Source organism: Bos javanicus, chromosome 1, assembly GCF_032452875.1.
Source record: "Bos javanicus breed banteng chromosome 1, ARS-OSU_banteng_1.0, whole genome shotgun sequence".
In the NCBI taxonomy this organism is placed as follows: domain Eukaryota; kingdom Metazoa; phylum Chordata; class Mammalia; order Artiodactyla; family Bovidae; genus Bos; species Bos javanicus.
Window position 1 is genome coordinate 96,861,059 of NC_083868.1, and position 20,430 is coordinate 96,881,488.

General features: G+C 42.7%; 1 protein-coding gene across 1 annotated transcript in view; it reads left to right on the plus strand.

Annotated features, from left to right (window-relative positions):
- The first annotated feature begins 10,225 nt into the window (after positions 1-10,225).
- The window catches only part of SLC7A14 (solute carrier family 7 member 14), a 115,856-nt gene continuing 105,651 nt past the window's right edge, over positions 10,226-20,430 (plus strand). Inside the window, exon 1 of the mRNA XM_061416113.1 lies at positions 10,226-10,441. The gene's annotated coding sequence lies outside the window, so the exon portion shown is untranslated. The remainder of the gene's footprint in view (positions 10,442-20,430) is intronic.

A 20,430-nucleotide genomic window follows, 5' to 3' on the forward strand; every position in this document is an offset into this window, starting at 1 on the left:
CCCTTGACTACAAACAGACTTTTCCCATCCTGAGTAGGGCAAACATTTTATCTTTGCTGTCCTTCACATTGACTCTTCTTTTATGAAGATTCCTAAGCAACCAAATACATTGGCATGTGTGAGGCAGCCCAAGTTTTATGCAGAATTCTTTTAGTAAAGAATCCGGGAGTTAAAACCACTTACAGAATTCACAGGAGATGGGCAGTTACTTGTTATACCAGCCATTGTTAGCATCTGTTCTGGACAAAACAATTGAAGTCTTGAAGCTATTGTGAGATGGGATTAAGTTTGCCTCATTTCCCATTATAGTTTAAACTACTTCTTCTGATGATACATTAATTGGTACAAATGCCTCCTAGGCTAAGCGTAGTGGAAAGGGCAGCAGCTGATTCAGCCAGGGTAGGGGGCTTGAGGTTTGGAGAATGGGGTGGGAAGATGTCGGCCCTGTTACTGCATCGCCATCTTCATCTGTATCACCATGTCACCACCTCAGTAGGTGGAAAGCCAAAGAATAGAAGGAAAAGCACAAGACTGGAAACACACCTCATGAATGAAGCAAACTCATGTCCCTCATCAGGACAGGTTAAGGATAAAGGGAGCCATCCTTATTTCTCACAACAGCATTTTTATACATTAGATCAGGACCTCCTTTTGATCACCATTTTAATAGATGCTCAAGCCTCTACTGAACATGGATATATAAACATATGGGCTTCCCCGGTGGCTCAGTGGTAAAGACTCTGCCTGCAATGCAGGAGCTGCAGGAGACACGGGTTCAATCCCTGGATTGGGAAGATCCCCTGGAGGAGGGCATGGCAACCCACTCCAGTATTCTTGCCTGGGAAATCCCATGGACAGAGGAGCCTGGAAGGCTACAGTCCATAGGGTTGCAAAGAGTCAGACATGACTGAACAACTTAGCATGCATATAAACATAGATTAAATGAAGAAAAATCCTCAGTGTATCTTGTGTGCAATTACATAAGGCTTAGCTAGATAATTAAAAGTGGGGCCTGCAGGCTCAGAGCCTAGAAACCATGAACTAGTGTCCGGTTCAGGACTTGATCCAAGAGGCCAAGTCATGTTTCAAGAGCTGGATGTTCACTGGCAGTTGCTCCAAACCCCTTGGAGAAGGTGTCCCAAACCAAGTTGGACACAGAGCTGACAGCCAGTGCCCAGAGTGATTGGCCAACCTGAAGACAGAGGACTGCAGGGACGGGATGACTGAATCCTCCAAGCAGGACATACTAATTCTTGCCTTGAATCATCTTGAAGGCACTCCTGGTACCTGACACAGACACTGAGACAAAAACCTTAATGCAAGGACAATTAAACACGAACACTTTGTAGAAGCAGCCAATGAACTCTCCCCTCCCTGGGGTTCTGAAAACAGACCTCTGTGGTTGAGGGTTGAGGCCTTCTCTAGCTGGGACTGGGAAAAGACAGAGACTACAGCTTCATTCCCTTCTCTAAATTGTCTTATCACTTTCATCTAATGTACTAGAAGGCTTTATAGAGACTTTGGTCTTCTTAAGAGCTTTAAGAAATGAGTAAATGGCATGAAATATTCTCATTTTCTAAAAGTCATTGAATTAAACAGGAGAAAGCTTATACACAGCAGGTGAATACATACCTTCAAAAGGCTGACAATAAAATAATCACTGTTTTACATGATGGATGCTTACTCAGAGGGTACTGATTTGCCTGTCCAGCTCATGAAGGGAATCTGCTGTGGACTTAATTGACCCACTACCAGTATAATCTATTCTCCGCTTGGCAGCAATAGCATGAGCTGCTGAGACTGGAGTAAGCTAACAATCCCATTAGTGCAAGCATTGTTACTCTCCCTCCAATTCTCTCTGGTGCTTATTGACATTTTTGTTCTGTATTCAAAGCTGCGGCTTGTGGTTGCTGCCTTGGCAGGCACTGCTTCTGTTAGCAGCATGACTTTTCCTATATGCAAAAGTGACTGCAAAGACCACCCCTGGACCCACAGCCATCCCTACATTGCCTATTGTTGCAGAGAGTCAATGGTTGGTGGCAATGGCAACAGAAATAAGCTTGTTACTGTTGGGCTCAGGAGCCCTACTGGTGGGCCCAGGGACTCTTAATTCAGCAGAAGCTATTCAACCCTTGTCAATGCTGCACTGAATATGGCTGCTCACCAGGCCCATTCTCCAGCTGTCCCCAGGAGAAGCTCATGACTCCTGGTGTACTAACTTGAGTCCATGGAAGAGCTATTAGAGGAAATCTGCTCCCATCCCCTCAATTTTCTGAAGAACAAATAGAGGCTCAGAACAAGACACCTCTAAGGATGAACTCAGGTAGGTAAAGGCATCTTCTTACTGCAAATAACACTAAGACTAGCCATTGACATTGAGGAACTATGTGTTCTGGGCTCTTTATGTATGTTATTTCCAGTCTTCACCACAACTCTGAAGTTAGGCATTACTATCCCCTTTTACAGGTTGGAATACTGAGTCTCAGAGAACTTGAACAATTTGCCAAACACCACATCATTTATAAGTGGTTAAGTCTGGATACAAACCTAGGTCTGTCTGACTCCAGAGTCCCTGTCCCTTCCCACCTTGACCTGAATAGTACACGTGACAATTCTAGCCCTCATCACTCTCAGGCTTCCAGAACATGACTTCCCAACACTCACACTGACCTTAACTATTACACCCTCCCTTTGGGGCCTTTAGAAGAGGCTTGGTCTCTCCAGGCATACGGCAAAACCTCATGTCGTAACCAGTATAAAATCAGGACATCTCAGTTGTTTGTCTACACATGCCTACTAGAGCCAAGGAACTCCAATGTCAGTGTGAACAAGGAGTCTATTCTTCAGGACCAATTCTGCCTTGCTTTGTGAGAGTGACTTTCTTAGACTTCCTGGGAGAGATTCTAGGCTTACAGTCTGGCATCGATCCTGGTTTACCCTCTGCATTGACCTTGACAAGTTATATAAGCCCTCTGAGACTCTGTTTCCTTGAGTGTGAAACAAGCCAATAACACCCTGAATGTTCTAAGGGCAAAATCATGTAAATATGCTAGCATAGGGCCTACCCTTTCATAGGCCCTGAAGAAATGATTGTTTCCTCTCCTTCCCCTGACTTCTTTTTCTCTACCCCTCTCTCTCTCCCAGTCACCATGGCCATTTTCCTTGACTTGGTCTGTCTCTTTTGATGCTCCTGCTATCACCACAGTTTCTGGCATCCTGAATTCCCTCCACCATTATATTGCCTATTCTTTCTGTATGATACAGAAGGACTTGAGGGTGGGGCAGGGGTGGGGAGGCGGCTAACAGTGGCCCTACTGGCCTGGGAACATTGGATATGTGAGATCCTGAGAAAAGAGAAAAGACTGAGATAATGAAATGAAGGATCGTTAGTGATAGAAGAACTATTTATTTGATGGAGACTTTCAGTGTTTCCTCTATCTGATTGTACTCTTATTCCAAGAAGATGGAAGTCTTCTTCTTCTCCACTCCTGGCTTGCAATTGCAGTTGAGTGGGTCCATGTGCCAGCTAATTGGCTTGTGGGCAATAGTGACATGCATCGCTTTCAAGCCAGAGCATTTAGTTGCTGGTGCAAGGTCCTCCAGCTTTGGTTCTACCTGCCAAGGCCAGCTCTGAATTATCTTGTTGAGATGGGGCATCAAAACATGGTATAAAGTGACTTATGTGGAGCAGGACCCATAGTAATCCAAAACAGAGACAATGTGAACAATAATAATGTGACTTAATGAGACATAATGTCAACAATTGCTATTTTAAGCTACTGAGAGTTTGTGCATGTCTGTTACCACAGAATAACCTATAAAACACAGCAATCCAAACCTTGACTTTCATGCCATAGCCCCTTGAAAAACGGTTCTGGTGGGCTCTAGCAGCAAGTCAGTGACCATACAGATCTTTTGGGAAAGAACACTGGACTGAGAAACTGGAAGCCTGTGAAAAGGAGTTTTAGACCTGGTTCATCTACTAACTAACCATTGGACCTTAGGTTATTTACAACCTCCAACTCCTTACTTTTCTCATCTACAAAATAAAAGTTGCCATCTCCCAAAATGTAGGACACATACCATCACTGGTACTTGGATCCTTGCCACTCACAGAGTGATCCAACAACAAGAAGCACCAGCGTCACTGATATTGTGTTAGAAATGCAAGTCCTTGGGTTCCACCCCAGAACTACTGAATTCAGTTCAGCATTTTTAACAAGCTCTCCATTTGATTCCTATGCATGTTAAAATTGGGAGAAATGCTGATTTAAATAGGGCTTCCCAGGTGGTGATAGTGGTAAAGAACCTACCTGCCAGTGCAGGAGACATAAGAGACGTGGATTCGATCCCTGGATCAGAAAGATCCCCTGGAGGAGGGCATGGGAACCCACTCTAGTGATCTTGCCTGGAGAATCCCATGGACAGAGGAGACTGGTGGGCTATGGTCCATAGGGTCTCAAAGAATCAGACACATCTGAAGAGACACAGCACACATGCAAGGCTCAGTACTAAATCACCTATCATCACACAGTGAGAAAATAATTCTTTTCCATTTGTCCTTCAATGTTTCTGATTACTTCATGGAGAAAGTCTCAGTTTGATGCCAATATGTCTTTAACACCTCTTTAATAGTTTCTTTCTTTTTTTAATAATGAGAAAGCAAACCTCAGATTCCTGGGCAGGCAATAGTATTTAGCTTGACTATAATAGCATCATTTTATTTTCACTGTGCTTATTTAAATAATTATCTTGTACAGATGGCAACAGATACCCATTTTCTACTTAAACTAGTGATAGAAACCTCTTTAAAATAAATTAAGTGTAAAAGTGAATGTATTTAAAGAAAACATATAATAAATGTGAAGAAGTGTTTCCTTTAATATTTCCTTCCATGTCAAGGAATTCCACTGTTTTGGCATTTCTGACTTCTTTCCACAGCTTCATCATTAAGGAACTTTATTCACACTGCATGGGGTGGGACGGGAAGAGTTGCTGTACCTCACTGTAAATTTGGGAGGAATAAAATGAACGTGTTCAAGTCAGCATCCCCCTTCTTCCTCTTGGAATTTAGATACACAGAGGATAGTTACTCACAGATAACTGCTGATAAATTCCCAGTCCGATTGGTAGAATACTAGCAGCAAGTTATCTGTTTAGTATATATTTATTGTGTGCCTGTGGTAGTTGGGTTCTGGGTCTATCTTTTCTTCTTTTTCTGCACAGTAAGCAACCTCTCCATTCAGAAGTTTCTTGACCAGCCTCTGGCCAGGCTGTCACAGTGCTTTTGATTTCTCAGGCTCTGAATCTCTTAAAGGAAGAAGTCAGGGGGGCATTGATGAGTTTGTGTTCCTTTTAGAAGAGAGCATCAACTATTCATCACCATGAAGCATGAGACAAAAACAGGTAATGGTTGTTAAGGCATCTGGTCAATCCCCTGGTGGCCTAATCATAATCCATCCATGTGGGTCAACTGCGAAGGTTTTAGTGATTACCCTGCTAATGATGTAGACTTTTGGCAAAAGGCCCCGGGTAAGAGGGCACTGGAAAATGTACATTTTCATCCCAATTCCAAAGAAGGGCAATGCCAAAGAATGTTCAAAATACCACACAATTGCACTCATTTCACATGCTAGCAAAGTAATGCTCAAAATCCTCAAAGCTAGGCTTTAACAGTACATGAACCAAAGACTTCCAGATGTACAAGATGGATTTAGAAAAGGCAGAGGAATCAGAGATTAAATTGTCAACATCTGTTGGATCATTGAAAAAACAAGAGATTTCCAGAAAAGCATCTACTTCTGCATCATTGACTATGTTAAGGTCTTTGACTATGTGGATCACAACAAATTGTGGAAAATTCTTCAAGAGATGGGAATACCAGGCCACCCCACCTGCCTCCTGAGAAACCTGTATGCAGGTCAAGAAGCAACATTTAGAACCAGACATGGAACAACAGACTAGGTCAAAATTGGGAAAGGAGTAGTCAAGGCTGTATATTGTCACCCTGCTTATTTAACTTATATGCAGAGTACATCATCCAAAATGTCAGGCTGGATGAAGCACAAGATGGAATCAAGATTGCTGGAAGAAGTATCAGCAAGCTCAGACATGCAGGTGATACCACCCTTATGGCAGAAAGTGAAGAGCAACTAAAGAGCCTTTTGATGAAGATGAAAAAGGAGAGTGAAAAAGCTGGCTTAAGACTCAGCATTGAAAAAATGAAGATCATGGCATCTGGTCCCATCACTTCATGGCAAATAGATGGGGAAACAATGGAAACATGACAGACTATTTTCTTGGGCTCCAAAATCACTGCAGATGGTGACTGCAACCATGAAATTAAAAGACACTTGCTCCTTGGAAGAAAAGCTATGACAAACTTAGACAGCATATTAAAAAGCAGAGACATTACTTTGCCAACAAAGGTTCATATAGTCAAAGCTATGGTTTTGCCAGTAGTCATGTAAGTGTACGAGAAGTGGGCCACAAATAAGGCTGAATGCCAAAGAATTGATGCTTTTGAACTGTGGTGTTGAAGAAGACTCATTTGAGAGTGAGAATCCCTTGGACTGCAAGGAGATTAAACCAGTCAATCCTAAAGGAAATCAATCCTGAATATTCACTAGAATGACTGATGCTGAAGCTGAAACTCCAATACTTTGGCCACCTGATGCAAAGAGTCAACTTATTGGAAGAGACCTTAATGCTGGGAAAGACTGAGGCAGGAGGAGAAGGGGACGACAGAGGATGAGATTGTTGGATGGCATCACCAACTCAATGGACATGAGCTTGAGCAAGCTCTGGGAGATGGTGAAGGACAGGGAAGCCTGATGTGCTGCAGTCCATGGGGCTGCAAAGAGTCAGACATGACTGAGCAACTGAACAACAAAGAGGGCACTGCCCTTTCCTTGGAAAGTAGTAAGTTGTATGTCTAGGCCCCTGCATTTGCTTTTGTCAGTTCTCCACCACTCAACTAAAGTGGTGTCCTCACTCCTTGTATATCACTCTATTTTATTTTTTTTTTAATCATGGTTCTTATCTTCACCTCTTTGTTTACTTGATTAGGGTCTGACTCCCTCTACTAGACTGTAAGCTCAAGGAGAACAGGAGCCATTTCTCTGCAGTTCATGGCTGTATCTCAAGTGTCTAGAACACACTGAATAAATCAATCAACAGTCCCATATTCCAATTGTTAGAAAAAGAAAAATAGAATGTGTACTTTCAAGATGTAATTAGCAGTCAATTTGCAGTATCATTGCTTAACCCTGGAACTAAGATATGCATCAATTGTTCCTGCTGTGTGTGGCTCTAAATGCTCTGCTACACTTTTATCTACCGCATTTCTATTCATTGATTCATTAATGCTTGGTCTACAGCTGGAAAGTGTCTGCAGTGACTCATAAAGGCAACAATCAACAGGTAAAAGATAAGACCTTGTAAGTAAAGGAGTAGGACCCAAGGGAAACCTTATCAGGAAATCATTGTTAAGGTGTAACTTTCAATTACAATCAATGCAAGATTTGTCCCCCAAGCTTCCTTTTTCTGTCCTATGCTGTGAAAGGTGACTTGAACATTGAAAAGTTGTTTGGAAAAATTATTCAGAGTCCCAGAGCAATTTCTGGTAAAACTGTCCAAATTTTTCTGAAATTTATACTCATCCAAGTAACTGTTCATAATGGTACCATTTTTGAGGCAAAATTATATTATTTCATGCTAATTCTTCCATTCCTTATGCTTCCTCATGACAACACAGAAGTAGGTAGGAGACAGAGGTAGCATTTTACCTAGCCTGGACAATTTTTTTTTTTAATGATATATATATATAGGAGCATGAGTTGGCACCTTCTGGTCTTTTGGTGTCCCTAAACATAAAGAGGTCCAAACTGACACTTCCTGAAGAATATTTTTAAAAAGAAAATCAGCAAAGTGGACTAGAATTTGCTTACAAATGGGAAAACTCCTCAGGAGTTCCTGGTTCGTGTAAAGATGTCATTGGGTTCATAGGCAGTGAACTGGAGACTCATATCACTCAAGGAGCTGATGGCTAACCAGAAATTGCTCCTGGATGCTGAATATTCTTGCTTTGAAATCAAACTCATTTTGAATTTCTAACCCAAATCAGTTTTACCTGGGAAAGGCAGAAGAGTGTAAAGCTGCTGTCCTGAAATATAAGTGCAAACTTATCTCAGTTATGAAATACTCATAACCACTGTGACTGTGGCTGGTGTTGTTCTAAAAATTAAAAGGCAGGAAAAAAATTAAATTTAATCCAGAAATTCATCACAGAAGACACTGAAAATGAAAATATAATGCTCAAAACACTACACCCCTTAAATTACATGCACACACACAGACTTACAGAAAAATACTGACAGTTTAGTTGTTGCACATTCCATGATAAATCCCAACTTCCTACCCCTTCATGCCCATAATGCATCTGGACCAGGCTAAATTCAGGGTTTTCTTCAGTCTGTAATGTCAATAATTCACATTTATTCACTCTGGACATTTAATGGTATGGCTTGTCATACATTATCCTCCATTTGAACCAGCTCATGGAAAAGGCAGACAAACATTCTATTCCCATTGAAAAGCTGAAACTCGAAGAGCTTGAGTGATTTGCCAAAGATCATATAATAAGTAACTGGCAGAGCCTGTATTTGGAGAAGGAAACAGCAACCCACTCCAGTATTCTTGCCTGGAGAATCCCATAGTCAGAGGAGCCTACTGTCCTCTGGGGTCGCAAGAGTCAGACATGACTTAGTGACTAAACCACCACCACCAGAGCCTGTATTAAGATGCCAAACTTCTGATTCTTTAACTCTATGCCTTTCCTGCAAAGTTCCACAGCTTCTTGGGTATCCTAGAAGATCTGATATACCCTGCATAAGCTCAAATGAAGGAGATATCTCGATACTTAAGACCTGGATGCTGGTCCAAGGCAGTAATAAATTTAAGCTAGGTAGACTTTCCCAGACTGTCACCCAGGTCCTCTAGCTAGAACTCACAATCTAAAGGTACATTTGACTGCTCCATGCTAGGAAAGAAGTGTCAGACAGCCAACATTCTTCTCAATCAGAAGTCCAGTGAATGTGTTTCCAAGGATGGGGAGTTACATCTCATTAGCTCCCATATATTTTGAAGGCCTGGACCAAAGATACAAGATTATGTAGGTACTGTCCATCTAAAGCAGTCTTTTCAATTAATTATAAATAATTAATTCTCTGATGAGGCCAAACATGCCTCGGTTTGTACTACATAGTCCTCATCCTTTTGAGACATAACATAGTTCTCAACAAAACCAATGAAAAAATATAAGCCCAGTAAATTGCTTTTCTCCTTTCATATATTATCTGTCAAGCCTGAATGCACAGACACCCCTTTCTAAGTTTACAAAAAATACTTCCATTCTACTGGTGCAAATCACAGTCTCCTTGTTTCTGAGATTTATTTTAACAGAGACGGGGGAAGGATTCCCATTTATTGAGTTCTAAATATGTTAGGCAACTTTAAGAATATTACCATTTTTAATTCTCATAATAGTTCTGTGAAGGGGTCATTTCACAGATGAGAGAAGAAAGGCTAACAGAAGTTAAATACTCCCAAGGGTATCTATTTTTGGTATGGACCAAAATTCCTCCTCAATCTTCAAATCTCAAAGCCTCAATCTTTTCTACTAATAAGATGTTTATCAAAAGATAAACTTGGTCTATTGGAGAAAGAGGAAGATCTTGTCGTTTTTAGGAGGGGAGGGGAAATCAATCTCCCCCATCCTTTCCTTTCAGCAATGCTGAGGGAGGTGGAAGAAATTTAAGAGCAGCAAGAGCTCGGTGAAGAAGGGGGAAGCTTCCAGAGGGCAGGAACCAGGTCTGGGTAGCCAGCTTTGTCCAATGTCAAGTCCAGCAGAGGTGGAGCTTCTCGCAGAGGCTGTGCATTCGCAACACATCAACACTGCAGAGTCCTGCCTGGTACTCTCCCAGGACGGAGAGCTGCCCGCATCTCTTTCCCTCAGCCTCACATACCATGAGGTACTGGAAGCAGCACCTGGAGGCTTAATAGGCCGGGGAGGAGTTGAGAGCGGCAGATAGCAGTGTGTGTGTGTGTGTGTGTGTGTGTGTGTGTGTGTGTGTGTGTACTGGGGGCGGGGGGGGGGCGTCTGGTGAGAGGCTTCTGCTCGGTAATGTAAGGGGTTGGGCAGCCCACGTGACTCCAGGAAGGCGGAGACAGGCTAGCTGGAGGGAGGGCTGAGAGGCCGCGGGGAGGGTGCAGATAGAGGGGCAATCTGAATAATTGAGGAGCCGTTCGGCAGCGGCGGCTGCCTCCTGCTTTCCTTTGCCGCCAGCACCCCGCATCACGGGAGAAGAGACAAACCCCGAGCTGTAAGTGAGGACCGCCAGCCATCAGCCCCGGTAGCCAGTTCATCACCTCCAGCCCTCCGGTGAGTGAACGTCCCCCTGACGCTGTAGTCTGTCCCCCTCCGTGGCCCCTGCATCCCAGCTGGAAAATGGGATGATCACCTCTTGTTGAATGAACCAGGGAGCCGGAGCCACCCGGAGCGGGTAAGCAGGAACATGGCGCGGAGGCTGAGGGCGCCCTCCGGGAAGGGGTCTCCTAGAAGGAAGGATGGAGCCGGGTCGGGGTCTCTCCGGCTCTGGCCCGGAATGGGGCCTGGATAGCATCCAGGGTTGGGGGACGCCGGGCTCCAGCTGCGGGGCTGCCAGGCAGGTCTGGCCCGCGGGAGCTAGAGGCGGAGGAGGGAGCCGCCAGCAGCGTTCGGGCCGCCCAGGTCTCCACAGACGCCGGGCCCGTCCTGTCCCCCCAGTGCCTTGGCACGCACCTTGGCTCGCGCCGCTCGGTTTTCTCGGCGTCTGAAAGAGTCCAACGAGAGAGATGCTTTTCCAGCCGAAGCCCGAAGGACGGGCGGGAACAATGTCTGCCCTTTTACATGAGAGCAAACTCTTCAAAGGGACTCTATCTGAGCCAGGTGACCTGACAAGGCCATGCGCTCGCAGGAGCATCTGTCCCCAGAGACCGGTGACACACCGGGGGCGACGAGGAGGACGTGATGGGTGAGGTGTCAGGGAAGCTCCCTGAACAGAGGGGGCAACCCCGGGGAGAGGACTCTCACACTTACACCTAAGTCAGAGCCCGCCCCACTTCCCCATCCCAAAGCACATCAGTGTCCTAAGAATCCAAAGGGCCAGAGTAGGGCAGTGTAGCCTCGCCGGACGCAGCCACAACCTCCTTCTAGCTCTTGAGTCAGCACCCTCCTCTCCCCCCCCCCCACCCCCCGCCACCGCACCTACACACACACATGTATTTTGTATTGTGATTGAAAAGTAAGACAGAAGTCGCTGAATGGCTAGAAGTAAAGTGAAAGGTGGAGAAAAGGTGCAGGAATGCTGGAAAAATAGAGCCCTCACCGGGCTATATTTTAGCATTCCCCACCCCACCACCTATGCTGACTTCGGTTCTTGGAGGTCTTCAACCGAGAGGAGAAAAGGAACCGGCCCTTGGGAGGTATTCTCACCGTAGCGGCAGGGCCGGTCACTGGCCAAAGTTGACCGAGAAACACAGAATGATAACCCACCCTCCCCTCTCCCAACCCCACTCCGACAGGAGCCCCCTCCAGGAAGGGGTTCGGGAGAATGCCAGTCCAGAGAGTGGGCCACAGAGAGGACGGCGGGAGCTGTCCGCGGTGCTGAAAGTTCTCCAAGGCGGCGAGATAACACCGCCAAGGGACTGGAGGCTCACTGCTTGCCAACATTTTTCTCCAAAGCAGAAACTGTGTTAGAACCCTCGTAAAGGAAGTCAAGTGGATCAAGTGACCTAAAGAGAGGGGTAAAGGTGCTATGCATTCCCCGTTTCTCTGCCTTCCCCTTCCCCTCCCCCTCCCCCACCCCTGGATTCCACTTGGAAGCAGGTTTTCCCCGATGCTGGGTTGAGGAGCAAGGAGCGGGTGTCACTCTAGGATCCAGCTTTGCTTACTTGAATGGGAACGAACGTGGTGCCTCATTCTGTTTTCTCTGCCTGCGCTGTGAATCTTCCTGTTGGTGAAGTGTTGGAAACACAGGGTGTTGTTCTGATAAACGCTACTGTGGCTTTCAAGAACCAGAGAACTGTGAGGCTGCACAAAGGAAGAGGCTTCATTAACGGAGAGACTAACTAGGCTTTCTATTCCTGGCTGAGGTTTTTTCTCTCTTCAGTACCCTTCTCTCTCCACCACGCGTTATCTACAATGTAAATTTTGCATCCTCTAGATATAGATCTCTAAGCAGTCTTGTATGTTTCTTTGAGAGTCTTTTACATTATGGGCTAGATGAGGAATGAACTAAGCCAATTTCAGGAGGCCAAGTTAAGAGACTATTTATTTAAAAAAAAAAAAAAAACCTACTATATGCTGGGCCATATCATCTCATTTAAGCTTCACAATAGCTGCTAACCAAAAGTATCACAAAGTTTAGAAAACTGAAGTTATGTATCTCGAATCCAGAACTTGGATTCAAATTCAAGTCTGCTTAACTCTGAAGTCCAAGCTATTTCCATGCCCTTATTTTGGCATTGACTTTGGGCAGTGGTTACTGGAGACTATAGCAAGAATCTGTCAAAGGTAGAGGACCAGCTTTGCTTTTCACAGACACTACTCTCTCTTCCAACCCTTTCCTCTTTAATCTGTTCACCCACCCACTGTCACTAACTCCCACCATACCAACTGCTTTTGTGCATGCTGCTTGAGATACCACTGTTCACACACTTGAGCTTCAGGATAACAGAAACATGACAGAGGAATAAACGGTAGGCTTTCCTGAAGAACAGCAAGGCTTCGGGGAGTCTGGAGAACTAGATCTCACTCGTGCTTTCATATTTAGAATTACACCCTTGAGTTATAGGGCTGGAAAAACCTTCAAGATCATTAAGCATCATTGTTTTACAAAAAAGAGAATTTGGGAACCAAAAGATGCTTATTAGTCTAACGCACATGACTGAAAAGTTAGGACTGGAATCCAGTTGACCTGACTCCAAGGCCAGTGCCCTTTCCACTACTCCCATGATGCCTCAAATATTCTTCCATGCCTTCTCTGATTATCTTTGACAAGAATATCAGCAGGACTGAACTATATTCAGTAATTTGTTGTTTTTGTTGTTGTCATTTAGTTGCTGAGTTGTATTCGACTCTTTGCCACCCTATGAACAGTAGTTCACCAGGCTCCTCTGTCCATGGAATTCTCCAGGCAAGAATACTGGAGTGGGTTGCCATCTCCTTCAGAGGATCCTCCCAATTCATGGGTTGAACCTGCATCACCTCCTTGGCAGGCAGATTCTTTTACCACTGAGCCACCTGAGAGGCACAAACACTCAAAATACAAGTAGTCCTCCTACCTAATTTTTCTTCCTGTTCTTCCCTCTCTGGTCTCACTGTTCCAGTGTTGGCTGACCGAATATAACTGAGATACCTGACCCACATTCCTCAACAACTGTTTTCCCTATACCAACAATTTGCAAATCGGGATGGTGGTATGGCATTTCTTTACTTGCCTTTATGCTGTCTATATTTCCTCTTCTATGATCTATTCTCAACAAAATAATTTTTCCAAAATCAATTACCCTTAGCATCTTCCTGTGTTCTCACAGGTACTTACTTGGCAGAGGCCTCAAAAAGATTTAGGCAGAAATAAGTGATCATCCTAAGTCCTGATATTTATCAATGCTAGGCAGTATGCTAAGTCCTTTCATAAGTCATTGAATTTTCACAATTCTGTCAAATAGACAATTTCATTAGACATGGTCCTAGAGTTCTAGTCCACTCTAACATACAACAGACTTGATACTCTATTCATTTTTGCTTGCTTCTCTTCTAGCCCATAGTAAAATCTCACTTTCATTAATTAGATTTTTGTAGCCCTAGTAATCACACTTGGCAAGATGAAATTTTTATATTAAATTGGACAGTTCTATCCTGCTCCAAAATGTAGAATTTAGAGATTCAAATTCAGTTCAAATGGCACCATTCCACTGTTTCATCTCTTAATATTTACCATAACATATTCCTCCCATTTATTATTCTTTACTTAAAGATCCCCTTATGCCTTCCTAATGCTATTACTGACATTCTGCTTCAAACCTGCTCCAGAAGCAATTAAGGCATAACTCATAATTAAATACATAACTTCTATTATATCATCACTGGGTGATTCTGCAAGGATGATGTTGCTGGGTTACTCAGTCCCAGGTACCATAAGCTTACACTGTCTAGAACCACTCTATCCAATATGGTAGTCACTAGCCATATGTAGTTATTTACCATTTTAATTAGCTAAAATTTAAATGTTAAAAATTCAGCTCCTTAATTACACTAGCCATATTTCAGCTGCTTAATAAAACCATATGTGGCCACTGACTGCCTTATTGGACAAAGCAGATACAGAAAATTTCCAGCATTGCAGAAAGTTCTATTGGACAACATTTCTATAGGAAGTGCTAAAAACATCACAGCAACTGAGAATATGAAATTGGGAATAAGGACTTGGGACTCTGCTTTGAAACTTTTTCCAAGAGAAGAGAAAAATCCACCTGTGCTGAGAACATCCCCCAAAGCCCAAAGATGCTCAAGACAATAAGGCTAGGAAGGAAAAACATGTATCTCACTGAAGGAGCCGATGCCTTCTGGAGTTTAATTACACATAGATTCCTTTTTACCATAAAGTCAAATGCTCTATTTTACTGTCTTACTGGTTTCCTGAGTTCCAACTTAGAAATAACATAGCTGTTCTTATTCAGATTTCAAATTTATATATACTTTACATAAATATCTTATACATATATATATATTTATCTTAAGATAGATAAATAGATCTTAACAAAAGAATGGATGGTAACTTGAAAGATACTCTTTCAGAAAAAGAGCTGAGATATACTCTCAGCCTGATGTTGGTCAAGGATGCCATTCTCAGGCAATTGTTACATACGGAATCTTATTACTAAAGGAGAGCTTAGAGAAACTGTCTACTCCGGTCTCCAGCAGATCATGCTGGCTTTAATAATAAATACCACTTTGGGGGGAATCATGGTTTATTCATTTCATGGGAACTCTTTATCTCTTAGAGAGGCCTGGATTTTGGAAGAGAGAAATACATTGCCTTGGAGCTGAAAAGAGTTTAATTTTCACTGTCTTCAGCTTGAGGGATTTAACTGATTTTGTATCTCAAGAAATAAATAGAACTGACCGTGTAGCTTTGAAACTCATGCTGGTAGCATACAATCATTCACTTAATCAATAAAGTAGTTGAGGAGTGTCATATATTTGCACAGAAAGGCTGTGGTCACAGGTGTTTGGAATGCCTATAGCCTAGCACATGGGTGCTCAAAAGATATTTGCTGAATTCATACCATTGTTCCAGGTCACTTCATGCCACAAACTCATCTAGCCAAGAAATGAGTACTCCCCGTGGCATTTTCCCTTATCAAATAAAACAGGAGACAGACACAGAACATCAAATCTTACCCTGATAACCACCCTCCTAACCCCTCTGGGGGCATAGGTAGTGATGGCCAAGACAGACCGCCACTGAGAACTGTGTCTTGCTGTTCTCCTCCAGGGAACAAGGAACACATCAGTCCAAGAGTGTTTCATTTCTTTATGATGAGGCAATTTCACAAACAATACTTATATGGAATTGTATGATACTTTTCACTTTTACCTTAAAGAGACATTTATTTCCTTAAGAAATAAATGATTGGCCTTCATGATTGTTGCAGGCAACTACTACTATTCCTAAGTTTAGAAGGGGCTTAGCTCAAAATGAAAACACATATAATAATAAAAGGAGAGCTGACAACATCACAGTTTGATTGGTCATATAATATTATCCTTTTCCAGGAATAATTGGGCTTTCCTTTACAAGTTTTAACTGGTGATTACTGACAAAAGTGAAAGAAAAACATCTTTCTATTCTAGCAAGTCATTAAGCAAATGCCTGGAATTAGCTGATTCTCACTTGCCAAAGGCAAAATATTCCAACCCAATAAACTGTCCTACAAATGAGCAAGCTGATCTCCATCATCTGTTCATTTGAAAAATTGTTTTCCTTTGTTTGTTTTAAAAATAATCAGCAAATTTAAAAAAACAATTGCATCCAGGTGTTTGAACATTTTGATGACAAAATGTTTCTCATAATTGTAAAGATTTAATTGTTCATTAGAGAAAATCTTTATACAATATATTATTGTGCCAATATTTTGTAACAGTTGCATAACCTAACTCTCTTACTTTGCAAACAGAAAAACTGAGGCTGAGAGTGGTCACTCAAGTTAATAACAGAGGCAGAAGCAAGACCTGAGTCTTCTTTCATAATTCACTGCTCCTTGCATCTTTTAACATCATGCATCTTTTCATTAGTCATTAAAATTTTTATCAATGACTTTAGCCACCAAAACTTTACCAGAGATGCTAAGAGTAGGAAAATGAATGTATCTGGATTTCAGATTATTTCCCTTGTACCCTGGTGTGAACTACTAGTCAAGGATAGTCAACAGGTAGAAATTTCATGGCTGGTATTATAAGGCAGAAGAAAAGCATTCAAAACTTCAGAATCTTTGTTGCCAAGAATTTGAACAAGGATTTTACTTCTCTCACCTTCATTACCTTCATCTTTAAACCAAGAAATTTGGATTAAATAGTGTTTCAGGTCCCACAAGCTGTAATATTCCATGGTTCTATGAAATGAGGCTAAAGACTTGAATATGCTGTCTCACTGAGCCCAAAGAATCAAAAATAAATGAAGGATTCCTATTTTTACATCATTATTTATTGGAAGCTCTGACATGTCATGACATGTCATGCTAGTATTTCACCTAGTTACAGCAATAATGATAATGATAATGATCATGATAGCGAATACTCTTACTCTGACCCTAAATGTTGGTAATGTTATTATCCCTTTTTTACAGATGAAGAACTGGATCCTAGAGTACTTAAATAACCTGCCCCAATTCTTATTTCTTCATGGCTATGCTGGATCTTCACTGCTACACATGGGCTTTCTCTAGTTGTGGAGATTGGGGGCTGCTCTCTAGCTGCAATACTCAGACTTCTCATTGCAGTGGCTTCTTTTGTTGTGGAGCATGGGTTCTAGGGCATGCAGGCTCCAGTAATTGTGGTGCACGGATTTAGTTGCCTGTGGCATGTGGAATCTTCCCAGACCAGGGATAGAACCCATGTCCCCTGTGTTGGCAGGCGGATTCTTAACCACTGGGCCACCAGGGAAGTCTGACACTTCCTCTTTGAAAACCACTAGTCTCTCAGATAACTGATGTGAATCATTTTTAGGCCACAACATACAAGCCCCTTCTCTGGGGAATTTTCACTTTACCTACATTTTCTGGCTAGAATAGCAATCACAAGGTGAATAGAATTCCAGGTTTCTGGTTCGGATGAAGTTACATAGGGATCTGTATTGTCTTTCTGCAAGATGGCTCTTGTCCTTCTGTAAGTTACGACACTGATCAATTGTTTCGGTAGTTCAGTACTGAATGTTGTTGCTTTGCACCATGCTGCTTTTCCCAGAGTACATGAACTGCCTGTACTGCCAGAAATGAATGAATGCTGGTGCAGGATCCATCACCTTTTAACGCTACAAATGTCAGCCTACCACATCTTCACTGTTCAGTAGAGTTTTCTGGCGTTTACCTCCAGGTTTTTTACTCAGAGTGACAATCTAGACAGCTTTTAAGGAAGAGAAGGAGAGCTTCCAGAGTGTCATTTCCTAGTGATGGGCTTCTATCAAAAATAAGACTAAAATTTTCAAAATCATGTGTAGAATTCATTTTCTTCTCATTGCTGCTAAGTCACTTCAGTCGTGTCTGACTCTGTGCGACCCCATAGACGGCAGCCCACCAGGCTCCCTTGTCCCTGGGATCCTCCAGACAAGAACACTGGAGTGGGTTGCCATTTCCTTCTCCAATGCATGAAAGTGAAAAGTGAAAGTGAAGTTGCTCAGGCGTGTCCAACTCTTAGCGACCCCATGGACTGCAGCCTACCAGGCTTCTCCGTCCATGGGATTTTCCAGGCAAGAGTACTGGAGTGGGGTGCCATTGCCTTCTCCATTCTTCTCATTAACCCTATCTTAAAACCAAATTAGTCAAATAGAATACATGACAGTATCTATCTACCTCACTGTGGGTTTTAACGTATATTAAATCTGCTCCTCATATCACAAAAAGGGCCAATGAGATACTCCTTGTGAACCATAAAGTCTTTACAAAGGAAAGGATGGATTTTCTGTCCTTTCTGTTCTTTTCAAAAATAGCTCTTCTCTTCAAAAAATAGCTCCAGTCCTGAACCTGACTTCACAGCTATATCAAAGTCTTTAGGGTTAAGATCTTAGACCTAAGCTTGCACGTCTAGAAAATGCTTATTAACAATAAGGGAGGCTTCCTGGTTCCTTCTAAAATCAATAGTTCTCAAACTCAGGTGCTATCTCACTAAAGGGTTTTGTTTTTTTTTTTATTCTTACAAACACTGGGGGAAGGGGGAGGTATTATCACTGGCTTTGGCAGCCTGGGATCAGGGATGCTAAATATCCTGCATCAGCAGGACAACCCTGCACAATTTAAAAAAAAAAAAAATCCCACCTGAAATGCCAATAGCACTCCTCCTGCACTGAGAAATCATGCTCAAAGTGAGATGCTGTTCCAGCTTCCTAATTCCCCAATTGATACAGAGAATTTACTTTAGTATCCTTCCCCAGATGGAATGCAACCAATGTGAAGTCTACAGCAGCTCAGATGCATTACTGGGATTTCAGTAATTTTATTGAATTCAGGGCTGGTTCATGCCCTGAATCATGAAGTCTATTGTCACAGCTACAAGAAACCTCAGAAATCAACCCAACCAGCCTTCTCCCTTCCCTATGTTTTAAAGATGAAGTAATTGAAACCCAGAAATGTTAAGTGACTTGCCTAAGGTCAGCCAGCAAATTAGTGACAGGACCAAGACTAGAGTGCAGTCCATCCTCTTTGTTGATAGCATTTTGCCCTGCTCTGTACTGCCTTCAGGAATTTTATTCACCCTTGGAGCACAATCCAGTGTAACACACAGTGTGATTATTAAGTATTTATGAGGCTCCAAGTTTTCCACTGCTCACTATTGAGATATGGTTCCTTCATAACAACCAGGTAAGAGATCAGATCCTGGGCTACTTCTATACAAGAGCATTCTTCTTAGAAATACAGATAAGCAGCATACCCAACACATGGGCACAGCCATTCTTCCCCCGCCTCACACACCCTCCCCTGCCTCCTCGTTTCAAACTGCCAGAGATTATAGAGGCACAGCCTGAACAGAAGGCATCTTAATCTCCGGTGATTCTGTAAATAATATGCTGTTCATGCTTGCATATAAATGATCACAGCCTCTCTACTTTCCAGATGAGGGAGACTTCAGAAAGATGAAGTTGCCTGCACACAGAGTATGTCAGAGAGAGGATTTTCAGATTCCAAGCACCAGCTCTCTTTGTAGCAGGGTTAAATTTTTCACCCATCTGCACATTCCTAATTATTTATCCAGGCTTATGGTCTTAAATTTCACCTCACAGTCAAGTTAGTTTGTGCATATTTAGATTCTCAAATTGCTTATTTCCTACTTTTCATTCTCTGGCCACCGTTCTTCTACCTCTCATCCAATATACATCCAATAGAGATCATCTAAACCAATCCACTCAATTTACAAGAGATGAAACTCTATCTCTGAAAGCCAGAGAGGCAAAGCTGCCAGTTCAAGGTTAGATTCTCTGACTCCCACCCCCATGCTTTTCCCTCCACACCAAGCTGCGACTTTCCAAGGGTAGGTAAAAGAGCATCTTCCCACTCCCCACACACCTCCCATTCGTTGACCAACCCCATAAGGATGGATGGAAATGACTAACTGCACTGTGCTCTGATGCTTATTCCAGGACCTTATTTAGAATATCCACAACTTAGTATCTCTCACTTTGTATTGATCCATCTATCATATTAAGAAGCTGGTTATAGAGGACACTTTCTAGTCCAGAGGGTATATATAATCAATATCATCAAGGCAGAGATCACCACAGAAAACTATGCTCAAGAAAAAAGAGGGCATGATCCATGGCTCCCATCACTTGATAATGGAGCAAAGTTCATCCTGCATTCACTGTAAATGGCAGGTCATTGGATTCATAATCCCAGAAAGCAGATAACCGGATAAATGGGTAGGCTGAAAAGAGTAAGAAAGTTAAAAAAGACAACTCCTAAACCATGTCTGCTTTAGAAGCAAGGTGTTTTTCCTGAATTGATCAGCATGTGTTCATGCTAAGTTGCTTTAGTCGTGTCCAACTCTTTGCGACCCAATGTACTGTAGCCCACCAGGCTGCTGTCCATGGGATTCTCCAGGCAAGAATACTGGAGTGG